The sequence below is a fragment of the Pezoporus flaviventris genome, unplaced genomic scaffold (genome assembly GCF_033815535.1).
Source record: "Pezoporus flaviventris isolate CSIRO_AGI_PZ_B2104156 unplaced genomic scaffold, CSIRO_AGI_Pfla_v1 ptg000047l, whole genome shotgun sequence".
In the NCBI taxonomy this organism is placed as follows: Eukaryota; Metazoa; Chordata; class Aves; order Psittaciformes; family Psittacidae; genus Pezoporus; species Pezoporus flaviventris.
The window spans coordinates 13,508,470-13,529,453 of record NW_026892595.1 but is presented as its reverse complement, the minus strand read 5'-3'; the positions used below and the strand labels follow the sequence as shown (position 1 = coordinate 13,529,453).

General features: G+C 40.0%; 2 protein-coding genes across 2 annotated transcripts in view; one reads left to right on the top strand and one right to left on the bottom strand.

Moving 5' to 3' along the window:
* CUBN (cubilin) overlaps positions 1 to 20,984 on the bottom strand; it is a 398,149-nt gene that overhangs the window by 75,866 nt on the left and 301,299 nt on the right. The window lies entirely within an intron of this gene.
* Positions 17,213 to 20,984, top strand: part of PTER (phosphotriesterase related) — a 22,603-nt gene continuing 18,831 nt past the window's right edge. The window contains exon 1 of the mRNA XM_061468340.1: positions 17,213 to 17,380. The gene's annotated coding sequence lies outside the window, so the exon portion shown is untranslated. The remainder of the gene's footprint in view (positions 17,381 to 20,984) is intronic.

Here is a 20,984-nt window from a genome sequence, read left to right as displayed (position 1 = left end):
CATTTGAATGCATAGCATAATTTCTGAGAATACCCTGAACGAAAAGAAATACCAGATCTGAGTAAAAAAAATAGTGAAGCCTTTCAGGAATGTTATTTAATCTGCAGACATATATGCTGGAGCTGGTTAAAAATTCAGTTATTTGTCATTAAGCACCTTTAAGAAATAACCCCACCTATTTTACCCTATAAAGTTTCATTGAGAATCTGAAGCCTAAAATATTTCCAAAGCAAATTTATCAAATATAATTAATTTTAAAAATCCATTTTTATTTTTAAAATAAAATTTTCCTAACAATTTTTGTGATAAAGCTGTGTTTGTATTTTGCTTAAAAAGTCAGCCAAAAAAAGAAAGCATCCAGCTCTAGCCCAGGTAGACAGGCACCAAGTCATCAGGCAAATTAACATGACCTGTCAGGGAATACAGCTTCCTACAGCCTTGCCAAAAAGGCCACTACAGGGCTCTCTCTTACAAGTCCAGGGAAAACTGTTAGCAATCCTGCCAGCTTAAGGACACAGAGACTCCAGAGTATACTAAGAGCACAGGTTTGGGTTGCGGCCCTTTCTCCATTAAAATATCTCACTACAATAAGTCAGGACTCTCTCTAACCTCTTAACACAGACGTCTGGTGCTACCTTTATCCCATTTCTCTTCTCTGTACAATCCCTGTTAAGACTCAAGTTTGTTACAAGATCAGAAATACAGTGACAAGAACTGGCTGATCTAGCAAATTGAGCAGTTATAGCCATGTAGAACAATAAACAGCTGTTTGTTTATAAGCACATGCACATAGATGCTATACAATTTAATTTCAGAAGAAAACAAATCTAAATGTTAATATTTCTTCCTCTTCTCTCATAATTAACCATTTCTTTCAGTTTCCTACTCATTACATGTACCATTTTCCATGTTTCAGCCATGAATCCCTTAGCTTAACTGGATCAAACATTTCAATATTAGACACCAAAATTTGCTATTGAGCCAGCTGACAGCATTTCAGTTTTACCCAATTTTCATTGTGGAGAATGACACGGTCTGGTAACACCCACCAAACAGAAAAGAAAAATGGAGCCTGCACAAAGGGTAGGAAAATAGACATTCTACTGGAAAAACCTAACTTGGTGGCTGGCAAGAGCTGCTAGTTTTCTTTTCTGTTATGTTTCTGAGCAAAGCAGGGTTTTATAAACTGCATGACTATAGCTGCAGGAATCTAGAGCAAAGGGTACTAAGAAACCATGAGTTAAAACCAAATGTTTCTGAGAGATAATAAATCTATTTACATGAAAATTTCAATTCCTACTTCAGAAGGTAAGCACACAGCTGAAGACATGCATTGGTGAACATTTTGATCTGTCCCTATGTTTTTCCTGTGTTACCCATCCTGTCACCCAAAATACAATACCACAGTAATCCATTTCCCTGTCATATTAACAATTGCACCTTAGCTCTCATGCTCCACATTTACAGTAAGCTTAAATGGAGAGAGTCATTTGTTCTTTTACATATAAAAGTTGTTTTTTTATCTTAATGCAGAAAAAAAGAAATAATTATGATGCTTATCACATATAAAGATTATTTTGAACCAGCCAGAAAGATTCAAATAGCAAAGTTTACATATTCTTTTTCAAAATAGAGAGATGTTTCACTCTGCCCGCTTAGAGCAGCTGAAGGAACAAGCATAATGACATTTTCAAGCAAGAAGAAATCTGGCATATTTGTAAAAGCAAGGCAAAAGGCAACAGGAGATGTGAATTCTCTTTCTCAAATTAGAGAAAACATTTGAAAATATATGCCTTAAACTCTCTACTTTTACATTTGCTGATGGAATTCCTGATAGGATTGGAATCTTGCTACTACCTTCCAAGAGATCAGTATTGGAGTTGGTAGGAATTTTTCTGGTAAAATAGCTTTCCATCACAAATATGTCAACAGCTCAAGACCAAAAGTTTGTGCAAAAAATAGATGTGCTTCAATGAAAATGATTGTGCTGGGGAGGGAAAAAACACTCAAGATATTCAGAGCTAAAATTTGCATCTTAGCCTTTTTCCTGTAGATGAGTGGCCAAAATACTGTTTTCAGTCATTCTGAAGTGGGAAAAACCCCACACTAAAATTGTAAGGGAAGGATAGGCTGTGCACCCGTTATTTTGTATGGTGTGACTTTTGCTTTTAAACCTGAGATAGGAAATAAGTCTTCCCTTTCATGCCTTTATTCACATAAGATTTTTGTCTGTCCTGAATGAGAACCAGTCTACCTGATTTTCCCATTTCTGCAGTTTGAAAACAGGTGAGCATACTTGGTTTCATCCCCATGTGGAACAGGCAATCAAGAAAACGTTTCCAAGGAAGCTGAAAAGCAATTCCTATTTAGACTTACTTAATATTACTAGTGGCTGTAGGGCACTTTCAAAGTCTTAAAAAGGCATCAAAAAAAAAACAACCTCCTTTCACAGATAAGTGAAAAAAAGCTTGACAGCAAGGTAACTATCTTCATAATTAAAAACATTAGCAAAACTAGCTAAAAGAGCTTCAAATTCAGTTCTATCAAATGTTAAACTGCAAACTATATGAGTTCATATTTAATAGCCAACAGCTTGCTATCTAACTGCATACCTTCTGCCACACTGATGCAAACAGATAGTGAAAACAAGGCATTCGAATGTGTTTCCTGAATATTTTTTCAAGTCACCACTGAAATTTAATTTTGTTTTACAACTGGAACTTTCCACAGTGGTAATATCAGCATTCATATGGTCTTCACAGCCATTAAAACCTTGAAAAATCATTACTGAGGGAACTGCCAAAAATGCAGTTGTAAATGAACAAACATGCCTGAAGCCTTTGAAAGTAGTTATACATGAAACTGAGAAACAAATTTCTAGGTGTTAACAATGGTGGTAACAGGTTGGATGATTTAGGCATAGAAACAAAGGGATATTAAATAGTGACTGTTTGAAAGTCACTGTTTATTACACAGAAAAATGAGCTATGATGTGTACTGTCATATTAAACACCAAGGAGGTAGAAAATAAATCCCCAAATTCATATGCAGTTTCCTAATTTTAAAATGAGACCTTTTAATTATTTTTTAAAGCAATACTAAGTGGATTTGTAATTGTTCATCAAGCTGCAGTCAGAGGCTCTTGGTTCTAAAAGAGAACCAACAGGGCAAGAAAATGGGGAGATATTTAAGACAAAAGAACAAAAAGAAGTAGGGGAATGTATGTACATATATGTATATATATGTATAGATAGATAGATAGATAGATAGATAGATAGATAGATAGATAGATAGATAGATAGATAGATAAAAAAAAGCCATGGTGAAACTCTGTTTTTACCTTTTCAGATTAAGACCCATATACAAGCAGCTACCTCTTCTTAATGCATAAGGATTATCTTTTCTTACTTTACCTTTTATAAGCAATATTTGAAAACTAATGTAGACTGAGCTTTTGGGTCTTCCTCTTCTCATGTTTTCCTTGACTCATTCTTGTAACTTTGAATGGGAAGGAATGGGAAGGAATGCTGAAATATGTCTTGAGTCATTGTCACTATAGATCTGAAGTAATTTCATCTTCCTGCCTCTTCTTGATATTGGCAGATGTAAGCCTGCAGGAATTACACTGCTGCTGTCTTGCATACAGCATCAGATTGGGCACTCAGCTTCTTTTGATTATCTAACTGCTGTGATTCCTATGTCATTTCCAGAATTACTGAATCACACCCTCACTTTATCAATGCTTTCTCTGAGTCAAGATATAAGTCTTCCTATGGGGATGAACTTAAAAAATATGTTCTTCAGGTTAAGCATAGCATATATAATTCATGTCATTGTGATTTTTGGATCTATCTGTAAATTTTAACATCATGATTCAAAAATAATTAGCAAAACAACTGAACAGCAACAAGCCAAGATAATTATTTCCCATTTATAATTATTCTGTGAGACTGACTAAGTAGCCATGCTCCAGGCAACACAGTTAATGCCAATCTCACCTTCTGCAGTTTATTTTTCAATTGCATTTCTATAAATAGTTATGAGAAGTGGTCAGTTGTAAATGTTGCCATTTTTATGTCTTGTGTGAAAAGTAGAGTTTTCCTTAAAAAGAAAAAATGAAGAAAAAACATTACTCAGGAATCTCTAAAAGCCATTCTCTTTGATGATTCTAACAAATTCAGGGACACTTCCTTTTTCTAAAATGTATCTGTAGACTACTCATCTTGTTTTGGGAATGTTCAGCCTATTCAAGGACTACAGTTACCAAACAGTATCTCAACATCTGCAAACCACTATCATCCAGCAATTTGACTGTTACTTTCTTCAGACAGCAATTATAAAGTCTGTGTATCTATGGCCTAAAAGACACTTGTTAATGTGTACATAACATTTTTTCAGCATGCAATTACCACTAATTATTTAATATGTCCTCATTGCAAGCTGCACTTGGAAGCATAATGACTAAGGCTTCAGAAATATAAGCTAATTTTGTACAATGCATATTTCTTATAAATCGGTTTTCTGGAGCTTTCTTGCTTTGAACAAATTTACGTGATAAAAGGTTCAGCTTTTATCTTCTGCTGAAGTACCTTTAAGAGGAGAGATTACATGAAGGAAAAAATTTATAATCATATTCAAGGACAAGAGATTTAGAAAAGGTAAACACTGTTTGTGTTCAGTCTTTCACGAGGATAGGAACCAAACCTTTGGTCTAAGGTATTCAAGAAATCGTCTTTGTCAGCTTCCACTGATTCTCAGACATCTGAAATGCAGACATTTTTTACAAAGAGATATAAAATGAGAGTATTCTGAGGAGATGAGGAAACAGACTTGTCAAGAGAAAACATATTAGAATGAGCTGGATCACACCCAAAATGACAATTTCTTTTCAGGAGACGAAGCTTCTTGAGATATTTCATATTTTAGCTGCTATTAGTCAATTGTGTCTATGCTTTTATAACACAAATGAGACTGTTTGCTTGTATTTGCTCCCCCAGTTACAGAAAACATCCCTGTTTTAATAGTCTGCCATGGAAAGACACTAGGGGCATAGGCTTAATCTAAATGAAGCACCTTTCCTACAGTGAGATGCCAAGTTGATTTACATGCTCTTGAATCACATGCCTAATGGCAAAAAACAGACAGCTCTAATGTGAAACCCAAGAACTATTTAACAGGGCACATCGATACTAAACCGCACTCTGAGCCTTGAAGACAAGAATGTTTTACCCAAATCCATTACCAAGAATTTTTTCACAGCGTAACACACACCATATTTTATAGCACATGCTTACACCCTCAAAACTATAGGAATACACAACCTAAGACCTTGTCTTTAAGTTAACTACACCAAAGCAAGATCTCATGAACATATGCTTTTTTAATGTAGAACTGATATATTCTGTAGGTTTGCATCAGTCTGGTTTCCTGGTGAGGGAAGACATATTCCCTGGTGCTTCAATACACCAAGACTCAATGCTAACAGTCCGATGTCCTAAGAAAAATGATGTGAGGGTTGTGAGGCACTGGAACAGGTTATCCAAAGAAGTGGTAAACGCTCCATCACTGACAGTGTTCAAGGCCAGGTTGGACAGAGGTTTGGGTGACATGGGCTAGGGCAAGGTGTCCCTACCCATGGCAGAGGGCTTGGAACTTGATGACCTTAAGGTCCTTTCCAACCCTAACTATTTTATGATTCTGTGATTCTGTGAAACGGTCTAGTGTGAGGTGTCCCTGCCCATAACAAAGGGTTTGGAACTAGAGGATCTTAAGGTCCTTTCCAACCCAAACCATTCTATGATTCTATGATTCAATATCTCTCCTGATGCAACACTTACGTACCGAAAGATCAAACAGCACAGCTCTGAGCTCTGCTTTGCCTTGCCCCCTGCCTGTTCTTGACCCATGTGTTCAGTGGCTCACCAGTCAGCTGGCAAAGGAGTTATCAGCACCTTCACTAACACTTCTGCACCAGAAGAAAAGATCTCTGTAAGCCTTATCTGGCTCTTATTAGGTCAACCAAGTATAGCAGAAAACTGTTTCACTAGACTGGGAATCTAACTCTCAAATCATGAGAAAAATCCATCGTGAATCTCCTGATAATGATCTAATGTCATAATTCCTTCCTGGGTATTTCACTGACACTAGTTTTAAAAATGCTTTTGCTGATCTTCCTGCTGCCTCTCTTCCAGCCTCTCGTACATATGTAAAAGAAACCACACCAAACCAAGTTTTAATTAAGAAATAAAATTTAGGGGCTTTCAAAGGCACTGAAAACTAGTTTTCTGCTGTATCTGCAAAATCAAACACAGGTGCATTTGGGAGTATTTGTACTGCTGACTGTTTGACTGGCATCTTCAAATAAATTGTTCATGGTCCAAGTACTCAGGTGTAAAGTTTACACAATTGAATTCTAAGTGGAAGGAGCAAGCAAAGCTTGATGCCTGCTATATCATGGCTTTAAAAATATATCTCTTTGAACCTGAAGTCCTGTCCACACTAGGAACAATATCTGTTTCTCAGGCAGGATGCTAGCTTCTATGTCACTCAGACACACGGGAAAATATTCTATACCCTCAAACGTCTTCAGGTTTCCATACATAAACTAGAAGCTATGACCTGGACTTATATTACTTCATAAAGCATTAGCATTACAGGAGGACTTGATCACCAATTTCCAATATTAAGCAAAAGTTATTTCACATGGAGCTTTAGTAAAATAAATATAATGAACATTGAGAATACGAGATCAATAGAGTACTTAAGCAAGTGCTTAAATTAAGACAGGGAGCCCATCATCTTCTGCAGGACCATGTTCAACTGCTTTTTTTAACTCATGCCTACATAGCCATCAATGTGCATACAGCACTTTAACCAAACCTTGCAAAACACATTCCTATAGCAAGAAACAGACCTGGCAAGATTGCGTGAGGAACTTGTTATGAAGGACACGTCAAACAGGACAAAATCTATCATTTCAGCTCTGGATGCCACATCGCATTGCAATGCCACTTTTTAAGGCAGTGTGAGCAGGATAGGCATAAACCTAGCCTGCAAGAGTTTGAACTATCTCTTCCTTCAGTTGGGGTGGTCAACTCAATGTGAGATTGCTGAGGTACCACAGCAAACACTGAACTCTCACCAGTGATACTCTGAATGTCCTCTGGAAAAACAGAGTCTTTAAGGCTGTTAATTTGGCATCTTTCATGAGCTAAATTCACACACACAAAAAACTAAAAAGAAAAAAAAAGAGGGGAAAGTCTTAGTTTTACAGAATGACACAAGCTGCACTGAGCTGTGATAAACAACTGAAAGTGGAATGACTTATTTTCAAAGTAGTTGAAAAGTTGCTGTTTGAATGCAGCATTAAGCATAACTAATTTATTCTGGTAGTGTTTTCAGGCTGCCAAATGCATTTTTAAAAAGAACCCCATTTGAAATGCATCCTTATAGCAAATGTACCAGTGTTATCCAACCGGACAACAAAAGGAGCGGACTGCTGTCTCACTTTCAAGCAAGAACGGTGCAAGAAAAGAATATTTCTGTTTCAGCACAATAACAAACCTGCAGGTGACAAATGCATTTTCCTATCAGTTTCAGCCTTAATAGGTCAGTACAATCACTATCAGACTAAGCTTCAGCTTGCTGTATCAAAAGAATTAGAACAGACAGGCACCACTTTAAGGTAGTTGGTACAATTTACCTTGACTTAATAGGGTCTTTCTATGGGAGGATAGCTAGGAGCATAAGCAGTCCTACAGATATGCTCAGACCTTTCTTTGGTACTTCATAACATTGGATGCTTTTATGATATTGGTCATAGAAATATTTAGCTTGCTTAAAACAGTTGCTTAGTCTTTTCTGAACATAATATCCCAGTCTTCATTCTACTAATTATTAGTAGATTTTTATTTAATTTATATCAGGTTCAGATACAGGCAATGACAAAGTTTTGTCCAGATTTTTCATGGCTGTTTGCTCTCCACTCTATTTTATGTGTAGACATACTTTGGAGCTGACCTACTACGTATTACTTCTCTGCTCCCAGCAGGAGCTATAAAGCCCTACTGGCTGTGCAGCAGCCAGTCTCCAAGTACCTTCTTCTGTAGATAAAGTAGCTATGTAAGGCAACTTGTGCTTTACACAACATCAGTCCCTGAGACGATAGGTGATATGACTGAAAAGAAGCTCTGACCAGGATCCTCATCATCTGGATAGTGTTTTGAGGGCCACTGGCTGGAAAATCAATATAGATCAAGCACTGAGGGCTGAGTCCAAAACTCTAGCATGTAACATTGTTTCTGAGTTGTAAATACCCTCCCTAACTTAGTAGAGGAAGCCACAACTTGATAGAACCCAAGTAGGTGGATTTGCCTCTGCATATTTCTAGCAAACTGTCACCCATGTTGCAGACAATTACATCAAATATTCATACCAATTTAAAATTTCTGAGTTGTTAGTTTTTCAAACAGGAAACAAAAATATACCCCGTATTTGTAAAATGTGCCTATTATCTCTGATTAATTTGTCCCATCTGTTTTGCTCACAAAATGATCTCTCAGTAAACATGAGCTTCCATGTGTGATTGTTGTCACCGGTACAAACAAGAGAAGGAATTTCAGTACATACAATTTTCATACCCCTTTGCACAGGAGTCACGGATTATAAAATCTGCATGGCAACATAAGGACTCACAGTTTCTGCAAGGTGATTAAATAGGCAGGTACAGTGTCCCAAGTGCATTGTCTGAGATAATTAATATAATATTCAGAAACTGTAGCTTTGTCTTCTAAAACGCAAGCTCTTCTGCTTTGTCTGTCACTGACAGAAGAGAAAAACACCACTCTTGTTCATAATAGGAATATTGTGACATGAGACGTGGTATGTTGTTGAACATAAGAAAGGAAATAAATGAAAGAACATAGCAGCCAAATTTTCAAAGAAAGAATGTTTTCAGCTGAAAGAGAACTGTCCTTGACTTTCTTCATCTGGATGTAAAACTAAGATTCAACAGCAAATATGAACAGAACTAAAAATGTACATAGAAATAACTGCAGCTCTAGCCTCAGAAATCAAAACATGGGGAAAATGAGAAATCTCTCCCTGTGAGATTTTGCTGTTAATGAATGCTACTCCAGGATACAAGGAGATACTGTCAGCTCATAATTTAGACAACACAAAAATTAACCACAATAGCTTCTTTTGACATCTGCTCCTACCTTCGTGCATGTGTACTTCTGTGTGCATGCATATGAGGATGCATGTGTGACTTTCAGGTTTTTTCTACCTTTTATCTTCCCTTTATTGCCTGGAAGATGGATACAAACAAGGGAAGACTGACTAATGCACCTCACACTGAAAATTTCTCTCCACGGGGAAATGCCTTTGGCCACAAAGCACCCCATTTAAAATAGTGAGGCTCTACATGGGAGCATGGGGTTTCCCACATGCAACAGCCTGCAGGATCAGGGGAACTAATGATGCAAAATGTTGCCCAAAGCAGGCACTTGACTAAAGAGAAAAAAAATTTAGATCTAAAAATTCAAGCACCTCCTTGTAAGGGCAAAATGGATAACTTTTTTTTTTTTTTTGTCCTGTCCTTCTCCCACAAACATTCAATATAAGAAAATCCCTTTTATTTATTCACTTGGTCTCCAGTTTGTTATTCCTGAAAAGCTGTCAGTTATCCCCTCTCCCCATGGCCACATCAATTCCTGCACGGGATGCCCAAGGCAGAGGGGAAGTATTTTTACTTTCAGAGCTGCATTCTTGTCCCTGTTAGAAATTTTGAGACTGAGAAATTATTCAGGAAAAAGGTAAATCCAGGTCACCCTCACTCCAGCAATCCCCAGCTGCTGCGATAGCCCCTGGCAGTGACAGTAGTCAGCCTTGAAATTTCTACAGCTATGTAATATAGCTGGAAGCAATACCCTGTAGTACACAGCTGGTATCATACAAATTAATACAGGGTAAATGCTGCTACTTTGCTGCTTACCCCAGTAGCTCTTTCTTTCCCTTTCAGAAAAGTAGCTGTGCTGATCAGTAACTAGAGAATCTGTTAGAACCACAGAAAATTGTTTGCCTTGTGGAAACTGCTTTTCTCCTGTAAACATTTGCTTTTAAATAGCACGGACTGCAGCTGCACCCTAGTCAGAGCGAAATTGCTCACCCTAGTTTGATTTGAAAGGGGCAGTCATTTCTGCTTCTATCAATCAGTCTCAAACTTGACCCTTCTCCCACCCAGCTTACAGTCGACACCAAGGGACTGCAGGATCAGGATCATTAAGCAGTGCTGAATGGACAAGTCCTAAAGTGAAGCAGAGGGACAGTCAATTGTAGGTGGAATGCAGCAGATTTATATCCACTAGGTGAAAGAAAAATGACTCCTAAATGGGCTGGAGCAGCTGTGAAACTAGTGTGCCACAAGCAAGGATGAAGCATGGGAATCTCAGAGAAGAGCATCTTTGCTATCCAGCTCTAAAAGCAATTACCATAGATAAAAGCAAGTTCCTGGCAGGGCAGGCAAACTGACAGGGCTCAATTCTTAAATAGCAATCTGATCCCAGGGGAGCTTCCAGGTCACTCACAGAACTACCATCACAGCAGCCTTACTGACTGAAAGTATGAAAACAGAGTAGGAGTAAGAGAGATTGTCCCTCCAGATATAATGATGCTGTCCAGAAAGAGGCTTTCAAGAGAGGATTCCACATGGAAATTACTGATCTCAATGTAGGTATTAGGGAAAAGCAACATAGTTAGGAATGGTAAGAGTGAGCTTGAGCTTTACAAATCAGACGTAAAACTCTCAGGCATTTAAATTTTTAATGGAATCATTAATTTAGCACACATTTAAGTGTGCTAAATCTAATGAAGATTGGTGTTTGGTAGTTAATTTCATGGATCAGAACAACTGTAATCTCCCAAACACAGTTCTGCAAGGCCTAAAGCTGAATTACGATTTTGCTGTGAGTATAAACTAATATTATTTTTTCAATAAAAGAGGAAATAATAATATATTAAACTGCATTGGGAGGCATCTATTTGGCGTAGTGTTATGTATTGGTTTATATCAAAATGAAAAAAAAAATCAGAGAAAAGATCAAGGTTAAAGTGAGGAGTTAGAGGAAGACTGGAGAAAAAGCAATATCTTTCATTGCTCTAAAAGAAAGTTTTAACCGTGTGTCTCATGAGCCATGACAGAGAACAAAAACTGAGAGGACCGAGCAGAGCAAGAAGCTAGACACTGAAGCATGGGAAGATGTATGCTTAGTATTATTTAGAGAGACAGGTGAAAACAACGGGTAAGTGAACAAGTGAGAATAAAAGATCAAGAAGATAGGGCTAAAGCTGATGTGGTAGCAGATTGCCATTCTGCAAGAAGGGAAAATAAATAAACTCTACTTGGGAAAAAATACAGACCAATAATATAAGTTTAAAAAAAAAAAGCCATCACAAAAAAAACTTTTAGAATGTGAATGGCTGGAGACAGAACTATCAAAGTTTTACTCAACAGGGAAAGGGTTAAAGACACCATGTGATAATTCCTTTGCTGTCTCTGTAGTTCTTTGGATCAGGGTAGCCCAGTGCAAAGTGCGAGCAAGCCAAGGCATGCATGATCACTAGGGGTAACTTAGATAGCATTAATAAGTACAAATACTCCAGCTTTTCTTGATCTAGCATTAACCAGTTTCAGCTCCATCTGCTCCATTTTGGATAGCTGCGTGGATGTTTCATGTTAACTTCATATGCTTCTAAATTGCCATCAATTGTATCTTCTATTAAATAATGTTCAACAACTTTCTGGACAGAACAAGGACTATGTTCACCTCACTGATTTCAAAAAGACTGCTTAGAGAGGGTGGGGCACAGAAGACCTGATCCCATGCCTCTAAATTCATTCCTAGGTTTAAAGAACTACTTACAGCATCTTTCTGTTCCCAAATTAGCAGAGAAACACTTTTAAACAAAATAGAAATGTGCTTTAAGCAAACAAGCCAAAGGCTTGTAGGCTTAATTTTATCTTTTCTTAAACATAAGCAACTTCATGACCTTCAAAGGCCTTTTCCTAAGCAATTGAAAGGTGAGGCTATAAAGAAATGTAACAAAGAAATGGGAGTTAGGGAACTGATTTAAGGAGATAGGATTTGATCCGGCGAGTTAGTGGGAAAATAAGAGTCTAGCCTCCCTTTACAGTTTAGTTTGAGGCTGTAGAACCATCTCCATTTCAATTCCTCTCATTAAGGAGTTTTCTCATTCTCAGCTTCTCTCATTAAAGACATAAAATTTAAAAGGTGGCAACTAACTGGAAGAAATTGTGTTTGTACAGTGAATTGAAACCTAGCAGCCACAAGTTTTGCCCTCAATTACATCCACATGAAGATATTCATAACTTTGGTACTAATTGCTAGTACAGACGATATAGAAGTCATTTATCTGCAGCTCTTGGGATTTATCAGAAGAACAAAGGAAAAGTGGCAGGCTGAAGTGACCAGTCTTGGTTTACTCATGTGTGTTATCACTGATCACCTGCAGAAATAAGCTTGAATTTTGTGCTACTGAATTAAATCATCCCAGCGCTGAGCTAGAAACAAAGCAGCGTTTTTTTCCAAAGTTCCTCCACATAGTACTATTAAATATATAGTCAAGTCAATAGTAGGGAGTGAAACAGTAAAAGTCACTCTGATTTTTTAGATATTTTTTTCTTGTTTCTGTAAAAAAAAAAAAATCTTTATTTCTTGAAAATAAATGGAATTTTTTTTTGTGGAACCTTTTGCTCTCAACCAGCAGCCCATTATAAATTATGCAAATTGCCCATCATCCCATCTTCCACTCCAGCAGAGCAACGAGAGATTTTACTTCTCTCTTTTTTCTGTTCCTCTACTGTATAACCACCAACAGTAAGACCCCTGCAGTTTCAGATTATATGTGACTGGTAAACCTGTCATTTTCTAAGGAAAAAAAAATGTCTGTGTAGTCACTTGTCATCTGGATAGAGTCGATTTACGTACATGTCTTTGAAAAAATTCCTCTTAACTCAGAAAGCGAACATGCGCTTTCTGCTGAAAATATCTCAGAAGCTTGAGGACTCACAGGAATACTTGTCTGCATCCTCCTCTCTGATAAAAAAATACTAAATCAGATCAAACAAAAGCCTGAAAATACTTACCCTCCTAAAATATTAATCAACAAGATAACAGGAGAGGCACCATCATATAACCTGCTCAGAGTTTCTAACCTACTCAAAGATGAGGGTGCTGAGAGAATTGTATTTAATGGTTTTGAATTCAACAGCATCCTGAAATAATATTTGAGCTGAAAACTGCAAACTTTCTTAATGATCAACATACCTTGGCTATTTCAAAATACCCCCCACTAACTCAAATAATAACTAAGAATGTAAGATTAAGTAAATCTTTGGTCAAAGTTAACATCGTTCTGCCTTTTGCCTCCAGAAAACTGTAACTTAATATTCTTCAGAGACATGTTTACTTTTGCTGTTAATGAATAGTTTTGTGTTATTTCCAGTTAAGTATTATGTATTGCCTACTTCTTCCAATTTTCATTTGCATCTGCAATTTAACACTCACTTAAATGGTACCTACATTTGAAGCACATCAGAATTTTTCAAGAACATCCATTATTAACCTTTGAATTACACTGCTAACCAAAAAACAACCCTTCCTAAGCAAAAAAGACACATGTGAAAAGCCTTCCAAACAGTCATGGTTGATTTTAAACCCCTACTTTCCATATAATTCATCTCCTGAATGAACTGAAGGACTCCTGTCTGCTGTTCAGTTATTTAAGAGCAACAGGCCTGTGCCACACTGACAAGCAAATTATTCTTTTTAACCCTCTCAATTTATGGAAGCACTTGGAAAGGGGGGCAGGGGGGATTTTTTCCATGATCAATAAAGGGTTTCCCTGAAGAATTAAATTTTGCATATTTTACCCTTGCTGCATGAATTTTCTCTGGGGTTCCTATTTATTCATGCTACTAACTTGCAAATTATGGATTATATGTACATGTGCACAACTGATATTCTCGCTTCCATTTTTCAACAGTACGTGAAAATGCTTATGTTTACAATGGCCCTTGCACAAATACAGCTTGAAATTACATTTTGTGTCTTTTTCCTTTACACGCTTATTCCATTTCTGAAGAAAGAAAGAATAATAGCAATCTGTAGTCTTCAACCACTAATTTTTATTAATACAAACTGGAATTCTCTTGTCTTCAAGTCATACCAGAAGAAAAATTCATATACAGCTTCATATTAAAGAAGTACTTGCTTGTGCCTGGAAGTTTGCCTTGTTTTCCACTTACCGTTAGTCAGCTTACTGAATGCTGTAATGTTTTGCTGTTACCACAGCCACCAAAAGGGGCTTGCTTCAAAGAAGAAAAATATTACATTTAAGCTAGTGAAAACATTATCAATTGTTCTCTTAATAAACCAAAACACAGCATGTTTTTTATATCTTCTGTAGCACCTGAGTAATTGAGCCCTGAGTAGCTGTCAGGCTGGAGAAGATCCTGAAGTTCCCAAGGTCCTAGAGCCATGGCCCAGGTGCATCCACAGCCATACAGGTGGCAGTGGCTGTCATAGCCTCTCTGTCCTGGGAATCCCACCTGGGTTTAGGACCTCTGTGCACCCTCTGGGTACAGCCTCTCTATGGCACATCCCCCTAGGTCACCCTGAAGAGCACTCCCTTGCATCAGGTCTGGTGTTGCACCTACAGGTCTGCTCTTTTCTCTTGGAAAGAGATGTTACCAAAGCTGCAAGGATATGTTCGTTATTTTGTGTTTACTGTTAAATAATGGAAAAAGTGCACAAAAATGTCTCCAATGGGTAAAGAATCAATCCCTTTTGCTCACTGCATGACAGTGGCTGACAAAAGTATGGGTGTTATTTAGCCCTGATCAGACTGTAGCTTTTACAAAAGCCACTGACACCAAGCTTTTCTTTAGTGCGGATAGTAAACTGCTTTTCCTTGTTTCTGAACCATATATGGATGTTCTAGTTTGTGCTATTACTGATAGTTGCCACCGCCATTTGTATGGCAACATAGCTGAGGTTTTTTGCGGCCTTTGTTTCCCCCGGTTTCATAAGCCATTTAATGTGGTAACCAATTCAATATTTCTAGGAAGCCCACAGCCTGGTTTTCAGACTTGGGAAAGGGGATACAAATGCCAGACAGATTACAAAAGGTTGTATATCACCTAAATTGTGAATACAGTGTGATATGTACAGACTGTGCCAGCTGCTGGCTTGTTTTCACTGTTCACTACACATTCGGTCTGAACAAGACAGCCTCATTACTTTATGTTTACAAGCCTCAGTTTTGTAGCAGGTTGAAGTCAAGGACATAAAAAATAAAAATATAGCACCTTACTTTGATTTGGACATACTGAAGATTGCTTTAAAGAGAAGCTCATTTTGCTTGCGTAAAAATGCAGATTGAATATGGTTTTACTTTGTACATACCCAAGTTTTAATATTGCTTTTATTTCAAAACAAAAAAGAGATGTAGAAGTGCAGGCCTTATGTAAAATTCATCGCAAATCTTAAAAACAGATTTGATATGGCCAGTGATAAATGATGTTCCATAAAGCATTGCATGACTATTTTTAACATAGCTCTCATACATAATTTCTCTTGCACTGATTGCCCAGCAATAGGATCATGTTGAAATACAAGGCATTATAAATGACAGTCTTTCATATCTCCACTTAATCTTTACAGGACCCATACTCACTTGACTTCATATGAGAAGCAAATAAAAACAAGTGACACTGACAACTAGAACCATCCCAGCAGCTTTGCTCTAGACATCTATCTGTATTAATCACTGCTGCATATGTCTGGTGACTGGCTGCTAATTCAAAAGATCCAACCCATTTCACTTGCTTCACCTTTTACTTTCCCTTTACTGAGCAGTAGTTTCCATTTGGGTTGAGATCCTAAAGGCTGAGCCCTCCCCACACCAATACGACCAGTCACTCTGCACTCTACCCTATAGGTCTAGTATTCTCACAATGCTCCGCTTCTTTTTTTTTTCTTTTTTTTTTTAAGACGAATTCCACTTCATCATTTTTATAAAAGCACAACTTTCCCTTACCTCCTACCTCTATAAAGTTGTTTACTACTGCACCCTCCTCATTTTTCATCCACTACCTCCACTTTTGTTCTTCCTTCACTGTAAGATAGATGGTAAAAGGCCTGAGCATCAGCATGCATTGGCTTTCATCCCCCGTTTTGCCCACTCACATTCTGCATCGTTGGATTACCTAGGATCTGAATAAAAGCTAGGATGCAGCTCCCCTAGGCAATGAACAGCTGTATTAAAGGCTGACACACCAGAATTCATTTGCAGGCACTATGCTGCTGGGTGCAGGTTGGGGTGCAGTGGGATGCATGGCCATTGCTGGCCTCAGCATCGTACAAAGGGAAACGGGGCAGGAGTCAGAGCAGAATGGCCAGCAATGAGAACAGCAAGTACTTCTCCCACAAAAGCCTGAGGTTCCCTTCCTGGGCTCAGTGCAGAGGGTGGCTTTGCTGCAGCTTTGGCTGTGCGCAAAGGCTGGAGGAGTTCACCATCCTTTGTGTCTTTGTTAGTCATGTTCCCAGCATCTGTTTACCCTTCTATAAAATGGAAGAGTATGACACAGGATGCCATGAGCCTTTGGAAAATAAGACACTTTCGAGATCCTTGGCAGAAAGTGTAAAAACTTGGTGTGCATGCTGTTTTCATTTCATACTTTGCACCTGTTTTTATCTGGAATCAGTGTCAATGTCATCCTGTTTGGGGATATTGGGAACCGCCTCTTCAACCTTCCCTGCTATTTGCACTGCAAGGGCAAACTAGAAAATACTGCCTCTTGCAAGCCCAAGCATTCAGCACGATCTCCCAACCCCCCGAAATGACTCAGTAGATCCAAGCCTCCTCCCTGCTGTGTAAACAGGGGTACGTACGAGCAAGGGCAGGCAGGATGCACGCATCCACCGGCTCCCGTTTGTACTTTGAGCCAGCGCTGGCACACAGCACTGCTGGACCTTACTCTAAGGCGGAACGGGCTTCTGGGGCGCACGACCAGCGGGTGGCGAAGCAGAGGTCCAGAAGCAGTGCCCACAGTTGGACCGGTCCCCGCAGGGATGCAGTGGGTCACTTCTCTCCTCTGCTCCCGCTCCCCCGGCCTGCGGTGCCCCGGGTCCCGCCCCCTTCGCACGCAGCCCGCTCCCCCCAGTCCACCGCCCTCCCCCATCCCCGGCGCCGGGCCGCGGCGGGGAGTCCCGCCCCGAGCCGGTGGGAGCTGCTGGCTGCCAGTCGGAGAGCACCGCCGCGGGGCTGACGTGCTGCCGGCCGAGGGTCCTGCCGCGGGGTGAGCGACTGGCGCGGCGGGACCTCGGGGCGCGTCTCCTAAGCCTGCCAAGGCCCAGACCCCGTCCCAAGGTTGCCCTTAATGCCCTCGGACTGACAAGCGCCCGGGCCTAGCAAATCCGCTGGAGTTGGGGAGCAAGAGCTGCTTCCGCCCCTTCCTTCGGCTGCCGGCCCAGGGAGGGGGGCCTGAGGTGGGCAGGGCAGCGAGCAGCGACCGCGGTGACGGCCGCGAGTCCCCTTCCTGCGGAGCCGGGGCCGCGTCGGGCCCTGCGGCTGAGGCGGGCGGGCCGACGCTGCGCGGTCGGAAGCGCAGGGCTGGGAGCCGGGGGCGCGGGTCCCGCCGCTCCGGAGGGTAAGGGCGCTGTTGGGCGCCCGGCCCTGCCGAGTGCAGCCCCGACGGAGGGTCCCCCTGGCCTGAGCGGACGAGGGAGGAGACAGCGGCCGGGAGAGCGGCGCTGGGTCGGGCAGGGCTTCTGCAGGGCCACCCGCGGTGGTGAACACCTCTTCCGTTCTAGACGTGCGTTTCACAGGGTCTGATGGCTATTGCCAGCAAAGCAAGCCGCGGGCTCGGGCGGGCTTCACTGTGCGAGGGCAGCTGTGCTGCTATTATTAGTGCTGGTATTTAATACTTGTAGAGTCATAGCAAGTTAAATATTGGAACTACGTCCTCTTGGTAGTCTTCTCCCGTTAGTCCCTGAAAGTGGCTCCGTGAAGGAACAAATGCCTCAATCCAAAACTGGGACCGTCACCAAAGCCTGCCTTCAGCTGTCTCTCCATCTGGAAGCACCCGCAGCCCTCTGCAAGATGTTTCCGAAGTTGCTGAAGCTTGACAAAGCCCAACAGCATAGCTCCAGACTTGCCTGTGAGCCTCACTTGGATCCATACACCAGGCATTTTCTCCCTGGTCTGAGGGATGCTGCCCTTTACAAGATGCAGTGCGGCAGACGCTCTGGTTTCTCTTCCCCTTGCCCTGGTTTGGTGAGCTGCAGAGAGGCGTCCTGGTTCTGAGTGGAGGAGGTTCGGGTCCCCTCTGCCGGGTGTGCTTTGGCAACCCCTCTGCAGCAGGTCTTGTGCTGTAGTGAACTTGGTCCCAGGTTGAAGCGTACAAGTCCTGTTGGTGAGGAATTTAGAAAAGCATCTTTTGGCCTAGCAAGTACATGAATTTGTGTATGATCTCTAAGAAACTTGCAGGCATATTTTTTTGTGTGTGTCTTGTTAAGGATGGTGTCTTCTTTATGCTAGACTCTTGTGGTAACTCTGGAATGAAACACATTTTTAGCCGGAGGTCACTTGCTTTTGGAAAATTGTGTTTTTGCTTGTCTGGAATTCCTTTGTGCTTTATACTGGATACATTATTCATCGTCCTCTGTTGTAATATGTTCTGTAGTCTTTAAAGGTTGTTGCCTTCTTTCCGCTGGGGGCTATGTTTCAGTGATGGGTGAAACGATGGTTCTAAGAGGTAGTTTTGTATCATTTTGTCAGGTACTTTGGGTCTGTTATATGAAAGACTACATAAGTGTCATTTATTATTATGAATGCCTCTCACGTTTTGGAATTTAACAGACATAATGTTTGCCATCATGTCACTATCATCACATTCATTTTTGTAGTTATAATCAAAGGTGGCAACAATGGCATTCAGATGCTTAATTACATTTCATATAGGTGACCAGTGCTAACTTATTAAATGAATGCATGGTGGAGCAGGAACGAGTGTCACTGCTTCCCTCTGTGGTTAAGGAGCCATCACACAGAAAAATCAGTATATAGTGAAGCATATGGCACCAACGGGTTCTGTGTTTGTTAAAGGGTGATTTCTCTCAACATTCTGTGGATTTTATCTCTTATTTCACTGGATAAACATCTAAAATATTTTTTACATATTTCAAAACTTGAAATACTGAACACAGTTCTATTTTTAATAAACTGAAGCTGAGGTTTAAGGTTCTATGAAAACAGAGGAAGGAGACTTCTATTTGCAAGAGACTGGCCACCTGCCTGGTAGGAGAGGATTAGAAATCCATCTAGGTTGTGGAAACCTAAGGTTCAAGTCACTGGTTTATTAAAGGGTAGTTTTTAACTTCGGTCTTCTGTATTTCTGGAGAATATACAAGTCATTGCATTACCAGCTGAATTGGAAGGGAAGGGAGTGTCCCGTCCCCTTAGTTCTAAAAAGAAATTTCATCTTTTTCTCAAAACTGGTAGGGTAGGTTTCCTGCTTTAACATCATTTTCTGGACATGAATTAAAAAGCTTCCTCAGAATTTTCTAAGCAGTGGCCATGTCTTTAGTCTGGTAGTAATATATACATGTGTAATAATCCAAGAAAGTCATCTTATCCTAGCAGTGACTTTGATACGTTTCAAAATTATTTAACTGCTTTGATAAGAAGGAAGTAGGAAGACCACCACCTCCATCTCTTATATGACATCTTTAAGTATATCACAGTTTTTCAGTCAGATCTCAGGAGCATGTAGGATTGTTATTCTGAAACCTTAGTTTTGCATAGAGCTAAAACCGCAGGGTGTTTTTTTCCTGAAGTGACTTCTGTCGAGGACCAAGCAAGAGTGTTATATTACCTACTGAGGTGCTCTCTTTTCCTGCTCTTTCAGGATCTCACCTCATACCTCAAAGTGCAAAAGAAGACTTGTTTTATCCCACAGTTGTCTTTGCCCTGTCTTGACCTTGAGAAGGGCGTATGGTTTCCACTTCCTGAGACAGCAGTAGGGAACAGTCACAATGGAAAGTGTGGAGGTTTTTCTCAACATAATTTTTTTTTTTTGCTGGGTCTTCAGATTGGTTGCTACTTTTGGGATGCGATTTGCAGCAGTGGGAAACTGAATTTGGTTCTATGCATCTAAGCTCATCACTCACTAGTAGAGTGATTTTCTGGAAGTCTCTGCATATTCCAGTTTCTGCAGTCTACAGTCTTGACTGAGGCGCTAGACCCCATTTCCATGCTGTTTTCCACTGTGCAGAGTTTTTCCTGTATCTTCTTGTCCTAGCAAGGCTTGTAGCCTAGAACCTGTGAGAAGCAAATACGATTCTCTTTAGGCTTAAGAATACAAATGTATGTATCCACATGCAGGACCCAGACCATATTTGCATATAGCATAATATGACTTCAGTTCTGATTTCTTTGCCTAAAAACACTATGTGTGCATGTAAAATATAATTAATGTAATGTTGGACCTAGGGGAGAATTTTTATCTGACCTTTTATCTGGAGTAATTTTGGAAGCCGCCCAAAATGTAAAATCCCCTGAAGTTCTTGTAAAGGAGATGTTAATGAAAAAACACCTGTGGGGATGTTGGTCTCAGATCTTTCTGAGGAAGAGAACTTCAATGTGACTTTGCTGGGAAAAGGCTAGATTTTGAAACTGTTATTTACACAGAAATAAGGTAAAATAAAAGTCTGACTATTCTGTTCACAACAGCTGATCTTTAACCAAATTGAAAAAAAAAACAAACCCAAACCTATGCACCGTATTACATGCTAAGTGCTTTAACCTCTGCTTTTGGGCAAATGTACGTGTGCATACATGCTCATGTGCAGATTGTATGTACTTGCTTTGGTCCCAGAGGTATAGCCATTCTGTGAAATCGA